The sequence below is a fragment of the Sarcophilus harrisii genome, chromosome 1 (assembly GCF_902635505.1).
Source record: "Sarcophilus harrisii chromosome 1, mSarHar1.11, whole genome shotgun sequence".
Classification (NCBI taxonomy): domain Eukaryota; kingdom Metazoa; phylum Chordata; class Mammalia; order Dasyuromorphia; family Dasyuridae; genus Sarcophilus; species Sarcophilus harrisii.
In genome coordinates this window covers 42,951,382-42,965,263 of record NC_045426.1, presented here as the reverse complement: position 1 = coordinate 42,965,263, position 13,882 = coordinate 42,951,382, and the positions used below count along the sequence as shown (strand labels likewise).

The 13,882-nt window shown below is 35.1% G+C and overlaps 1 long non-coding RNA gene across 1 annotated transcript; it reads left to right on the top strand.

Moving 5' to 3' along the window:
* The first annotated feature begins 8,254 nt into the window (after positions 1–8,254).
* Positions 8,255–9,862, top strand: LOC116422521. Its single transcript, XR_004233206.1, has 3 exons — positions 8,255–8,327; positions 9,476–9,552; positions 9,690–9,862. It is a non-coding gene; the product is annotated as an uncharacterized LOC116422521 (long non-coding RNA).
* Positions 9,863–13,882: the final 4,020 nt, after the last annotated feature.

The window sequence follows — 13,882 nt, the reverse complement described above, 5'->3', positions numbered from 1 at the left end:
TCAAATTGGCTAAGATGACAGGAAAAAATAATGATGATTGTTGGAGGGGATGAAGGAAAACTGGGACATAGTTGCATTGTTAGTGGAGTTGTGAATGAATCCATCCATTCTGGAGAGTAGTTTGGAACTATGTTCAAAAAGTTATCAAACTGTGCATACACTTTGATCCAGCAGTGTTACTACTGGGCTTATACCCCAAAGAGATACTGAAGAAGGGAAAGGGACCTGTATGTGCATGAATGTTTGTGGCAGCCTCTTTGTAGTGGTAGAACTGAAACTGAGTGGTGTCCATAGTTGGAGAATGGCTGAATAAATTGTGGTATATGAATATTATGTAATATTATTGTTCTGTAAGAAATGATCAACAGGATGATTTCAGAAAGGCCTGGAGAGACTTAAACGAACTGATGCTGAGTGAAACGAGCAGGACCAGGAGATCATTATATACTTCAACAACATTACTATATGATGACCAGTTCTGATGGACCTGGCCATCCTCAGCAAGGAGATCAACTAAATCCTTTCCAATGGAGCAGTAATTAACTGAACCAGCTACACCCAGACAAAGAACTCTGGGAGATGACTAAAAACCATTCCATTGAATTCCCAATCCCTATATTCATGCCCACCTGCATTTTTGATTTCCTTCACAAGCTAATTGTACAATATTTCAGAGTCTGATTCTTTTTGTACAGCAAAATAATTGTTTGGTCATGTATACTTATTGTGTATCTAATTTGTATATTAATATATTTAACATCTACTGGTCATCCTGCCATCTGGGGGACGGGATGGGGAGTAATAAGTGAAAAATTGGAACAAAAGGTTTGGCAATTGTTAATGCTATAAAGTTACCCATACGTATAACCTGAAAATAAAAAGCTATTAAATAAAAAAAAATTGAAAGGATATACAAACATTGGAGATGATGAGGGGAGGAGGAGATTGATGGAGAGCTTGTCTTGTGGATACAAGAAAATGTGAGTTTAACTTCCTACCTTTGCTATTAATACCTATGTTACCCTGGACAATTTGCTTAATTCCCTGTAAAGCCATATATGCCTTCATATTTTAAGTGTCCTTGACATTCTCTCATGTAGTGCACTTTGGTATAAGGTTATATTATATTACATTATATTGTGTTATGTAATATTATCCTGTGTTATCATATCATATTCCTTATGGCAGGGAATATCCCCTCTTTATATTCCTAGTGGCTGGCACAGGGTCTGATATATAGTAGGTGCTTAATAAATGCTTTATCGATTCAAATTATTTATAAATGAAAAGATTTGGACTAGATGATCTCAGAAGTTTTTTCTATCCCTAGCTCTATGATCCTACCATGCCTCCTTTCTTCTCTTCAAATTTGAACCCAGCACAAAGATTCATAAAGAGGAAAAAGCAAGATACTGATGTCTTCTTGGTTGATTCTTTTTGGTGGATGCTTTGTGAAGAAAATAGCTACTTCTTGATAAATAATCAATAAATCAATCAACAAGCATTTATTTAAACACGGGTTACATGTTAGACATGCACAATATTTGGGAAGAAGAAAAGAAGGAAAGGAAGGAAGGAAGGAAAGAAGAGAAAGAAGAAAGAAGAAGAAAGAAAGTAAATGGAAGAAAAGAAGGAAGGAAGGAAGGAAGAAAGGAAGGAAGGAAGGAAGGAAGGAAGGAAGGAAGGAAGGAAGGAAGGAAGGAAGGAAGGAAGGAGGGAGGAAGAAGGGAGGGAGGGAGGAACAAATCCTGCTCTCATAGAACTTACATTTTTTCAGGAATTGTGTGTTACATTTTATCCTGTCATGAACTATCATGCATTCTGTATTTCTTCTTCTGTCCCTCTCCTCTTCCTTTAGAGATGAGATAAGTCCTTGAATCTTGCTTTGTAGGTTAAGTTTCTGTTTTTCAGAAATAATATTCCTCCAGTTTTTCCTACACACTTTTGTAGATGTCCTTTGCAAAGCCAACTTGGGGAACCATTTTGAACCAGTGATCAAACCCATAGCTCAGAATCAAAGATTGGGTATATTTCCTTATTTTTTGTGAACTGTCTCAGCGAAAAAAGAGACCAGCTCTATTAGTACTTTTTCATTTGGCTCCCAAGGGGTATGAAACTTTTCTGCCCCAGGGATTTTTATCCACTCAGCATCAGGGAAATGTCTGCTTGCTGCCATGTACCTTTGATGAGCTGGGTCTGCAGCATACCTCAGAGTACAGGAAGCTGAAGCAAGGGGTCAGTTGTGCTAAATGTCGAGGTGGTAGTGTGTCACTTCAGGGCTAATGGACATGGGCCATAGGGCTGTTGATTTCCATTTGGTACAGTGCATTCTCCAATAATAATGATATCCTTCCTTAAAACCCTGTTCCTTTTGTTTAGATATTTCCAGCATCTTGTTATTCAGTTTGTAAATCACTAATCAATTTGTAAAGGGCAAAGAAAAGCACAGTCTGTGATATTTTCCATTCTTTTGGAATCTTTCCCTCTGAAATATTTTGAAAATGGACCCTGAATGCCTTAAAAATTCTCACCTTTAGCATAGATTTTTTCCATCTCTGGTTAGGTTTGGTCTTGCTCTCTGCCTTCATTTTTTTCAGTGTCCCTGACATTCTCATGCAGTGGACTTTGATATAAATGCTCAGAGGTTACTAGCATTACCAAAGAAAGAAACTAGAAAAATGTTGGCCTGATTGGTTCCATTTCAATTCCATCTGTTGTGCTTCTTTTGACTGTATTTGCAAAGCTCTTGGGATTGTTTAGATCTTGCGCCATTCTCTCTTATTTTCTTGGCTGTTCTGTACTGTTCTGTGAAATGATGCTGAAGACTAGTCTTTTATTTATTTTCCATTGCAATATTTTGCAAAAGAGCTTATGATTTTAACTAATGTTAGCCTTGTCAGCCATGACTCAGCCTGAGACGAGATTTGGTCTTCCCTTTTCCAAGTTGTGGTGACTTCTCATTTTTGAAGCTGATGTGAGTGGGAGCACGGGAGAGAGTTTAGGTTGTTCAGATAAATTTAGTGATTTATGCAAGATCACAAAGCCAAAATGTGTGAAGGTACTCACAATCTAATGGACTGGATTACAGGCTTGTCCATACCAAGTGCTGTGTTTCATCCACTCTCACTCACACTCTCCCTGAAAATAGAAGTATTCTGCTTTTTATGTTACACATGATAATAAGGGGATTTCCCTTATTCAAAATGGCCAATGGAGATTGAGACAACAGAATCACAGTAATGAGTTTGCTACCTGTAGGTCCTAGTTATTTTGTTCTTTTCTAGAATCTCACTACTATAAACCTAGAATCAGTTATCATAAAGGTTAATAATGCTACTGATCTCAGCAGGGACTAAGCAAAAGACAATGTAAGGATCAGAATAAATCTGTCACCTCTACTGGAAATTCAATGCAAACACATGGTTTATCCATGGTGTGCAAGAAACATCATTACAAATGAACACCATTACACTTATGAATTTTTCAGGGGTAGGTAAGAATACCAATAAGGAAAGAGCACAGGATTTGGAGAGAGGAGACTTGGGACCAATTCTTTGTTCTGATGAACCTTTTTCACTACTTAGAAATGAGAGTCAGATCATAAATTTAGTACTGGAAGGTATCCCAAAGGACATCTTGTCCAATATCCTCATTTTTACCTGAAGAAATTGAGATCTGAAGAGAGTGAAATTTTTTTCAAGGTCACAAGGCAAGATTTGAACCCTGCTCCTATGATTCAAGAGTTACTTAACATAAGTTAGTTATCAACTTAGTACAGATCTAAACTAGTTATTTAACATCTCTGGGCTGATTTCTCCTAATGTAAATTGGGGTTAATGATAATTAGACTTCATCCCTTGTAGGGTTATTATAAGGAAAACACTTTATAGGTCTTAAAATGCTATGTAATGTGAGTTATTTATATAAAGATGATCATAAATTACTTGTTTGATTGATGTATTGCTGCAGCATAAGATTACTAGGATTTCTCTACACTTATACTGAAAGCTTTAGATGTTAGAAAATTGACCTTCCAAATATTCTGCTTGGTGTATGTTTTCTTCTGAAATATTCTTCATTTTAAAGTGTTTTGAGTGTTTGTAGCTTGGAGAGAGAACTATTGATTTTAATATTCTCATTGTCACAGGCAGAAGAAAAGGTGAAAGGGCTGAAACATATGGAGGTTGTGGAGTGGTTAAGGACTCCCTGCAAATACTGATCAGCTGGAGACCAGAGGCAATGTGAGTCTTGGTTAACCTGGGCAGTTTCCCATACTGCTTGTGTTGTGAGTACAGTATATGTTTGATATGGGCTGGCATTTATACGTTCAGGTATAAATAGTCCTTCCAGGGCCAATTCATCCTTGCTCTTAGACAGGGAATAGTTGAGGTTCAGAGCAGGTGATAGCATTTTCACATGGGATTTTGGACAATAAGAATAGAAGCCTCTTCCTAATTGTTAGTTTAAAGATACATTTGTATACAGGTAGATTCTTATATTGTGGCTATTGTGCCACAAAATTGTACCATTTTGGAGCTAAAAGTGAGCACAGCTAGACTGGTTTGCAATTTCCTTGTCCAGATCATTTTGAAGTCAAGGAAACTGAGGCAAATAGAATTGATTTATATTTGTCCAGTTATCAATTATCCAGATCAATTCCAGAAGAATTGATCTCTGCAAAATCAGGCAAATCAAATATATTTTCTAAATGTTCCATTCTTGTCCAATGTAAGGGAGCTATTAAACAGACATGTACACAATTACTTTCTGCTTTGACCCTATGTTTTAGCATCTATGCTATGGACTATAGAAAAAAAAAATCCAAACTCTCTGGCCTGGCAGTAAAGGCAACTCCACAATCTAGTGAAGTTCTTCACTTCACTATGAGGAGAGTCTAGATAAATTGGGGAGAACTTATTTTTTCTGGCTCATTGCCACCATTAAGGAAATTTGTGAATGTCAGTATTCCATACCATTTCCAGGGACTAGCCACTAGCCATCCTTATAAATACACAGGCTCATAAAAATCCAGATATAAATAATTTTACTTACAGATTTTGGAAAATAAAATAAAGAATACTAAAGGCAATCCATGCAGATTTTAGATTATCAAAGCCTTTAGAAAATGGCAAAACTAGGTGGTACAGTGGATAGTATCATTCTTGGAATCAGGTAGACAGAATTCAAATCCTGTCTCAGATATTTTCTAGCTTTGTGACCCTGGCAATTTCCTCATTTGTAAAATGAGAGTAATAATAGCATCACCCTTCCAGGATTGTTGTGAAGATCAAATGAGATAACTGCAAAATGTGCTATGTGTGTTATTTATTCAGCAGTGGCAGCAGCACTTATTCCTCTTTGTGCTTTATAGATAAGTTTTTCTTTCCAATTTTTTCTAGATTAAGGGCAGTTTATTGAATTTTATGACTTTTCTTACCCAGTCTGTGGACATGATGCCTCCTAATCAGGTTAAAACTACTCACTTAAGTCAAAATGGGAAATACCAATTCTCTTTGTGACTTCCACCAGGGATGTTGGGTAGATTTATTCTAATGACCTGGATCTGAGATTTTTTTCCTAACATAATAAGGAGTAGAAATGAACCACTTATTCTCTCTAGCTCCATCCACCCCATCAGCAGAGATTTGCAGTTACAGCCGCAGTGCCTCTGACCTACCTTCCCAACCTTTTTTTCCACATTGATTCTATTCATTCACACTACATTCCCACAAGACTTCCTGACTGATTGTTCCCTTCTCTTGCCCAGCTGTCCTAAGCCTTTGTGTACTCACATAGACAGTCTTGTATACCTGGAATATATTCACTGCTCATCTTCACTTTCTGAAATCCTTCTCTTCAGATCAAACACCATCTACTGCCTGAAGCTTTCTCTAATCATCACTCTGCTGTATCTTTTCTCCCTCCTCAAATTTTTCTAGTTTTCCCCTCTGCCCTTAAGTCATTATCATACTCATTAATGTGTCTCATCAATTCCTTTATTCTCCCTGCCCCTCTACCTTAGCAGATTGTAGTAAGCTCTTGTGATAAAGGCATGGACTGTGCTTAAAAACAAAACAAAATAAAACAAAAAACAAAATCACTTTGTAGCCCAGGGTTAATTAGAGCAGTCTTGTGCTTAGTAGGTACTCAATGAGTTCATCAATTAATTCACATTTATTAAGTGATTATTTGGGTCAGGTGCTGCTTATTGAATTTTAATGGAAACCCATTTTCCTATGATCCAGTTAATAGCTTTAGGTTCCTTCCTGCTCTAGTTCTCAGATACAATGCTACACCAGGCTGGTTCTCCACCACAGATATTTTACAAGCCCTAAAGTACTATATTCATTTGAGTTCCTTGAGTACTATCATTACAGAACTAGATCTTAGAGTCCATATAGCCCAACCTTTTTATATTACAGAAGAGGAAACTAAGTCTCCAGGAATACTTGTGGAAGGTCACATAAATAAATGGTAAGCATCTTGGATGGAATTTGAAGTCAACTCACCTGACTACAGAGTCGGTCGTTGATTCTATTGTCAACAGAATACTGTTGTTAAAAGGAAGACTTTTTGTAACAAGAAAGAACTTGAGAGTGTAGAATGTCATCTTGTCACTTTTCCATGTCATGTCATGTCACTTCACAATTCTGGGGTCAGTTCACTGCCCCTCTTTAGTGACTGTCCAGGACAGATGTATTGATGAACTAATTCCATGGACTATTCACCAAACTGGCATAACTGAATCTGGATAATAAGGGGAAGAGAATGGAATAAGCATGTATTAAGCACCTACTATGTGCTAGCCACTCTGCTAAGCCCTTGGAAAATATTTGATTGATTTGACCATGACCTTGTGAAGTAGTTGTTAGTATTAACATCATTTTACAGTTGAGGAACCCAAGACAGGCAACTGTCAAGTGACAACTTTAGTTACACAATAAGTAAATGTCTGAGGAATTATATAATCATGTTTTGTGGTCATATAAAATTATCTACACATATACATAGATGTAAGTAATATATACATTGCATGTTGTTTATACTTGTCATATAGATATGTCTCTGTGCATAGTATATACATATATACATATATAAATAAAATAACTATAGAATAGACTATTTGACCAGAACACCAGCCACAAAGAATTTATTATGGAAAACAGAATGCTTCATTTCCCTTTGCATAAAGCAGGTTAAATCTGACCCCATCCTCTGTTCACAATCTGTAATAAACATCAAGTCTTTAGTTAAAGCAATTCTTTCATCCACGTGCTGAAAAAAGGCAATAGGAATCAATGGTAAATCATAAGCCACTTTATATATCTTATTCAAATATTTTCCTCCAATAAGAATACAAAACAGTTTATCTATTCTCAATGGATTGCAGTCCTTAAATATCTTCAGTCAGGGAAAGAACTCACTCCGGTAGTTTCTTTTCATTTCATTAATGTTTTCCGAAAGCCAGGAGCTCTTGAACAATATTACTAATCCAATAATTTATGCCAATTTTCATCTGGAAGAAGGAGGCAGGGTATTTGACATCAGTGAGTTCTTTCTCCACTGTTTCATGTTATCAAGGTTATACAGCCAGTCAGCCAGGTACTGAAAAGGGGGGAGGAGGTAGCCTTACATGCCTGTCATCCAGGCTTTAGCCACATTATTTTAAAGAACCAAGAAGGGAAGCTGATGAACTGGAAGAATAAAAGATGTACATGCTGAACAAAAAACAATCACATTTGAAGTGACTAATGAATATTAATCGTTTCAGCTAGAGTGATTTCAGATTTTGTCACCTACTACATAGGAGACAGCAAATGTGCAGTCAAGAGAGCAAGAAGAAGGCTGAATCCATTAACAGATTTTAAAAGAATTTGTGTCAGAAACATTGCTATCACAATGTTATTTTTAACCACTGCTTCTCACAATTATAAACCATTCAGATTTTGAGTCAACTACTTTTCATTAAGAATCTTGATTCAAACATGGAAGAACTTAGGTGGGCTTTTCAAGCTAATGCATTTTTCAGCATTCTCAGACAGAAAAGTGAGAAAGAAAAATTATGAATGACATGAAATGGCAAATATATATACAATTATTCTACCCCATCCAGTGTGTGTGTGTGTGTCTAAAGGATCACAGAAAGGATAGGACTACTAATTATGCTGTATGGTTGGAATAATGATAATAGATATTGACATAAAGAGCAATGTATTCAAATATTTTAGTTACTTTTTTTTCTTTCAAGGAGAATCACTTTTCAATGATGATGGTGACAGTGATTGACGATGATGAAGATGATGTTGACAATAAAAAGTTTGATAATGGTAAGCATTTAAATAATGCTTAAAGGTTTGCAAATGAATTAAGAATTAGCAAAAGATAGGATGGCTTCATTAAGTATAAGTCATACTAAATTAATATAATTTTATTTCTTGAAAGAGTAACTATACTTCCTGACCACGGAAATGCTGAAGAGTTAGTATTGTTATATTGAAGTTATATTGAAGCAATTGGACAGTCTCATGCTACTCTTATAGATCATATGGAAGAGAAATATGCTATATGATATAGTTAAATGGGTTAAGAACTATTTGAAAGAATAGACATGAAAAAATTAATAACTATATCAATTTGACGGGATTATCCGAGTAGAGTATTTTAGGAGTCTGCTCTTAATTTTGTGTTGTTCAATAGTTTTACTGATGATTTTGATGAAATCTCTGAAGAAGGTCACATTTTCAGATTACAAGAAACCAAAAGGAATAGCTGATGATGTGATATTAAGAATTTTAAAAAGCTCTACCTATTTGGAATTCTTCATGTGAAGGTTGGGTGTCTACTTTTTTGCAGAGGCAGTTCTAGGTATGGATGGTTATAGAAGTATCTTTCAAATCTAGGGCCTAGGATTTTCTCTTTCTTTTATATACTTTCTTTACAGAAATACTTGCTATTTTGCTGATGATCTAAAGAGTGACATTCCCTACCATCTGTATTATATTCTCAACTCAACTCCACCTGTAGATTGCATCTCCACAAGTGTTCCTTATATAGTCCCCAAGAAGGGAAAAAAGAAAGAGGAGAAGAGAAAAGAAAGAATGAAGAGAAATGTAGTATTTAAAACTGATATTAGATATGGTCCATCAAAAATTGTTTTGAATTCAAACAGGGGAAGAAGTTCTGCACAAATTGGACTGGATATCTCTGTAAGATGGGCATCTAATAAGTAATATTATGAGAATTTATAAGCATGTCATTGTTATTCTGTCTTCTCCATTCCCATATTTGATTTTTTTTAAAAAAAAGTATAAATATGACTGCCCACACTCTTGAGTTCCAGGAGAGAACCTTTTCTTGCCTTTATTAGTGTCTCTTTTACCTAAAAGAATAAATTCAAGCATCAAATTGGCATATAAAATCTTTCATATTTTGATTTGCCATTTCTCCACCTTGTAAAGGGTATACTCTCTTTCAGAAATGTGATACCTCCTAGTCTTGGACACTATGATAGGACCAGTATCCACCAGGATTCTACTCTTAAATCCCCAAAATGTAAGTTGTGATAATTTCCTTAAAGACAACAAGACTGTCTGGAGACTTCATTGGTCCAATGTTCAATCTGTTCCTTATTTGATACTGCTTCCTGGAAATCTCTGAGCATATTGACTTGATTTTTTGTTCACTTACAGGCATTAAGAGGCCCATTCATGTGGAGTCAGAGCTCTTTAAACTTGGCAAATATACTGAGACCGGGTGAGTCACTATATCCTGCCTCACTGACCAGATGATTTTCCATATGGAGATTAAAGGAGCCAAGCTAAATAATATACTACCCCCTATTGCATACCGTTTCTAGGCTATGGCTAAGCAAACCTCCTTTTATTAACTCTAAAATAACGGATAAATTCCTTTTTTGGTTCTAAGACTGAGCTGGAATGAACAAAGCACTGTTATGAGTCAGGTTTACTGCTAAAGGCCTCTTACAGTCCCTAACTTCCTTCCAAGATCAGCAATCTTAGCTTTCCTACAATGATCCTTTCCTTTTTTCCTTATTCATAAATTCTTGTTCTTCCCTCAAATCTTTATGCTTATACTTAGTTGTTTATATATATTTCCTGGTAGTAAGTAAGTAAGCTCTCTGAGGACAGGGGTTTTATGTTTGTTTGTTTTTTCTTTGTATTCCAAAGTGGTAGTGTATACTGCCACTGAGCCTTGTACAAATTGGATACTTAAGTTTTTATTGGATTTGATCCAACAGAAACAGTTAAATAAAAAAAAAAAATCACAGAATATTTCCTGCTGATTTTTTATTATATCAGATTGTCAGAAAACAACAACAAAAATTGACATACATTGGGGTGGGAGGGAGAAAATATTCCAGGAGTTTTACATTCTCATTCATATAATTTTGTGCAGTCTGGATCAACTGACTTGCCGTGTACCCTGATGCTTTCCCCTAAGGACCACCAGCTCTTTCTATCCACTCTGCAGCTGCATCTTTTTGAATGTGTTATTTCTAAGGGAGATCTCTAAGGGAGCTCTAAGAGCAGGGATTGTTTTGTGCTTTCATTTGTAAAACTAACACTTCACATAGTGACTGGCACATAAATACTCAATAAATATGTATTTTTGCACTTATTTTCATTCATATTTCAATATAGCATTCTCTTGTCATATTTAGGTAGACAGATAATAATGAAAATAATGAAATAATAGAAATAAATTCCTATAGTTAAATTGTTTTAAAGATATAAAATTTTATGGGTATAGAAACAGGATATCAATAAATCTGAGATAAGGAAGGAAACATTGGGTTTTGAGTCAAGATCATAATGATCTGGATTCTTCTACTTCCTACCCGAGGCCTTAACATTCAACTCTGGACACTGAGTCTTAAAGTTCAGCTTTAAAGTTATGATGATAAGGTAAATAATCCAACTCTTTCATTGTCAAATGCACCAATTGGGCCCCACAGAATTTAAATGCTATGTTCAAATGTTACAGAACTGCTTATTTGTTGCGAAGGTCACACTAGATCCTGGTCTCTGGAATCCCAATTTCTTCCCCTATCTTAGAAGAGAAGTCAGTGGCTATTTTTCATCCGAATGAAAACCAGATTTAAATGCAGCATAGGGGAGAAAGGATCTGTTTTGATATTCTTAGGCAAAGGGTGGGAGGGAGCAGGAGAGGAAAAAAGGTGTAAGATGAAGCAAACAGTATAACATTTTTAAAAAACCCTTGGAGAAGGGTAATTTCCACATAAGAGTTTCCTTTGGTCTTTCTGAAATGTTTATTTTAGGAAAGAGGCTGTTTTCATTAAATACTCACTCATATTTTAATAGCAAACATTCATATTAATGCATCTGAAATTTATTTAAGCAAAATTGTTTGTTCTCATAGTCCCTTTAGAGGGATTCCCAGCTTTCAAAGTAGGTAAAAAAGATTTTTCTTCCATACTATCAAAGTAGTTAGATTGTCTTTCCCTTCCCTTTCTTTTCTTCTCTTTTTTCCCCTCCATCCTCCTTCTCTTTTTTCTTTTTCCATTTCTTTTTCCTTCCCTCCTTCTTTTTCTGTTTTCCCCTCTTTTCCTTCTTACTTCGTTATAAAAGAGTAAATTTTGCAGTGAGAAGAAATTGGTATCTTAGAAATAGCAATACAGTCTTTACTTACTATCCAAGTTCTAATGTATATCTACTTTGAATGAGAAGTGGTCTTTAGGATATTGGACCTAGAACCAGAAATCCTGGATTCAAATCTTGACTCTGACAATTTCTGCCCAATTAGTTTATCTCTCTGAGCTTCAAATATTTTATTATTCAGTGGGAAAATGATATTTCTAATATTTACACTATAGAGTTGTGTGTAACACATACACATATATACACATATGTGGTAGAATTGGCTAACTAGGATTCAATCTTTTTGTTTTATTATCATTACTGAATAGTGGTGCAGCTGAATCCTTCCCAGATTTTTTCTATATTTTTGTGTGTGCATGCAGGTGTGTGCATGTGTGCATGGTGTAGACTCTAATGTATTCTTTCCCTACCCTCCTGATCCTTTTTTTTTCTCTTTGCATATATAGACAGCCACACCCTCTTAAACAATTAGCTTTCTTTTTAGTCTACAGGCAGAATAATAGTGCACAAGTTCATGTGGTGTCTTTTTTCTATTTTATGGAATATAATAGACACAAAGATATTATACAATTATAATAAAAGCAGAGCCATCTGATTAGGAAAAACATTAACATCTTGTTACTGATTGTTTTCTGACTTATCCGATTTTTAAAAAATCTCTAGTTAATTCCTGACCTCCTTGAGTTTGAGACAAAAATTAGGATACAGAAACTGTTTAGACAAAAGAGGTGAACAGTCTTTGCCTGGTCAGGAAATAGTTGAGGAAGGGAGGGAAGAAAAGATGTTTTTTTGTTGGTTTGTTTTTTGGAACTTTTATCAGTTCATGAAGAGATAGCTAAAATGGGAAGCTTTGGTTTGAGTATTTTTTTATTGTTTCATTTTTTTTAATTTGATTTCTCTTTTTAATTATTGTCCTATTGCTGAAGATTCTTTCTAGTTCTGCTTCTTATGACATGAACTAGGGATGCTCTATTCTCCACTCTTGATGCTACTTAGCTGTTGTAGCCCTAATCCATATCTCATAGATTATCTGTGTCCCTTTAGGAATTGCCATATTTAATTCAGGTATGCCTTCCACTTTAAAGTTCTAAATCACTCTCTGGGCAGAGGGAGAATGCTGGTCCTTGTGAATTACAAATCCCACAATCCCATTCAGTTTTTTAAATTAAATTTTATTATTCATTTTAAATTTAAATCTAAAACAAGAAAAGAAAAAAATTCCATGTACACAACAGAATATAACACAGGATTCAATATAAAACATCACATTTTCATTTTATAAAAACCCATGTACCAAACCCTATACATTGTTTTCAAAGTAACAGCTTCTCCCACTCAGTTTTCAAATGCTTATCTCATTCAGAAAATGCATTGTTTTGGAAGTTCTACATGAATGTTATTATGATAGTAATAAAAATGATGTAGTTTCCTTCCAATATTACAATATTCAAGTAGCTATTGTACAAAGCATTCAGTTTCTCAGTGTTATCAGAGCTATGTAAAAGCTATGCCCTAAGCCTAGAATACCTTCCATCTTCATCTTCACTTCTTAGAATTCTTAGTTTCCTTCAAGGCTCAGCAGAGATGCTCAAATTATGATGAATTTATTTATGAATATAAATTTTGTATTCCTTCTAGAAAAGTAAATGCCCTTAGAGTCTGGGATAATTTTCAAACTTTTTTGTTATCTTAGAAGTCTGGCATTTAATACATGCTTAATAGATAATTATTGAATTAAATTATGCTATAGCAACACAACAAGGCAAATGAGGTAAAATATTGCTTTGTTTTATAAGTGCCAGATGCCCTTGTTCCTTGCCATCAATATTCTTATGAACCAACCTCCCCAAAGACACAAATATCTTGCAAGACTGGAAATCAGAAATATGTCCCTGTACCAATCAATGGCTATTTAGAAGAGGATTAAGCCAGAAGCAAACAAATAGAATATTTCACGTCTTAGAAAATTTCCATGATGTTGAACATGACATACGGTAAGAACGCATTCATTTGTAGCCTGCTGATTTAAAATTAATGATAATTTGCAACTCTGTGTGGTGGTTTGTCTTTGTTCTCTCCTGGGGGAAAATGTATATTAAATGAATAACAAAAACAAGGTTTTCAGAAGGAATGTTTAACTTACTCAAGGAAGAGAACATTTCAAGCATTGAGAATCATTATTTATATTGGACAATGTGTTCTTTTGAAAAGTAGGTAAAAATCTCTTGAAATGGGTTTAGTAG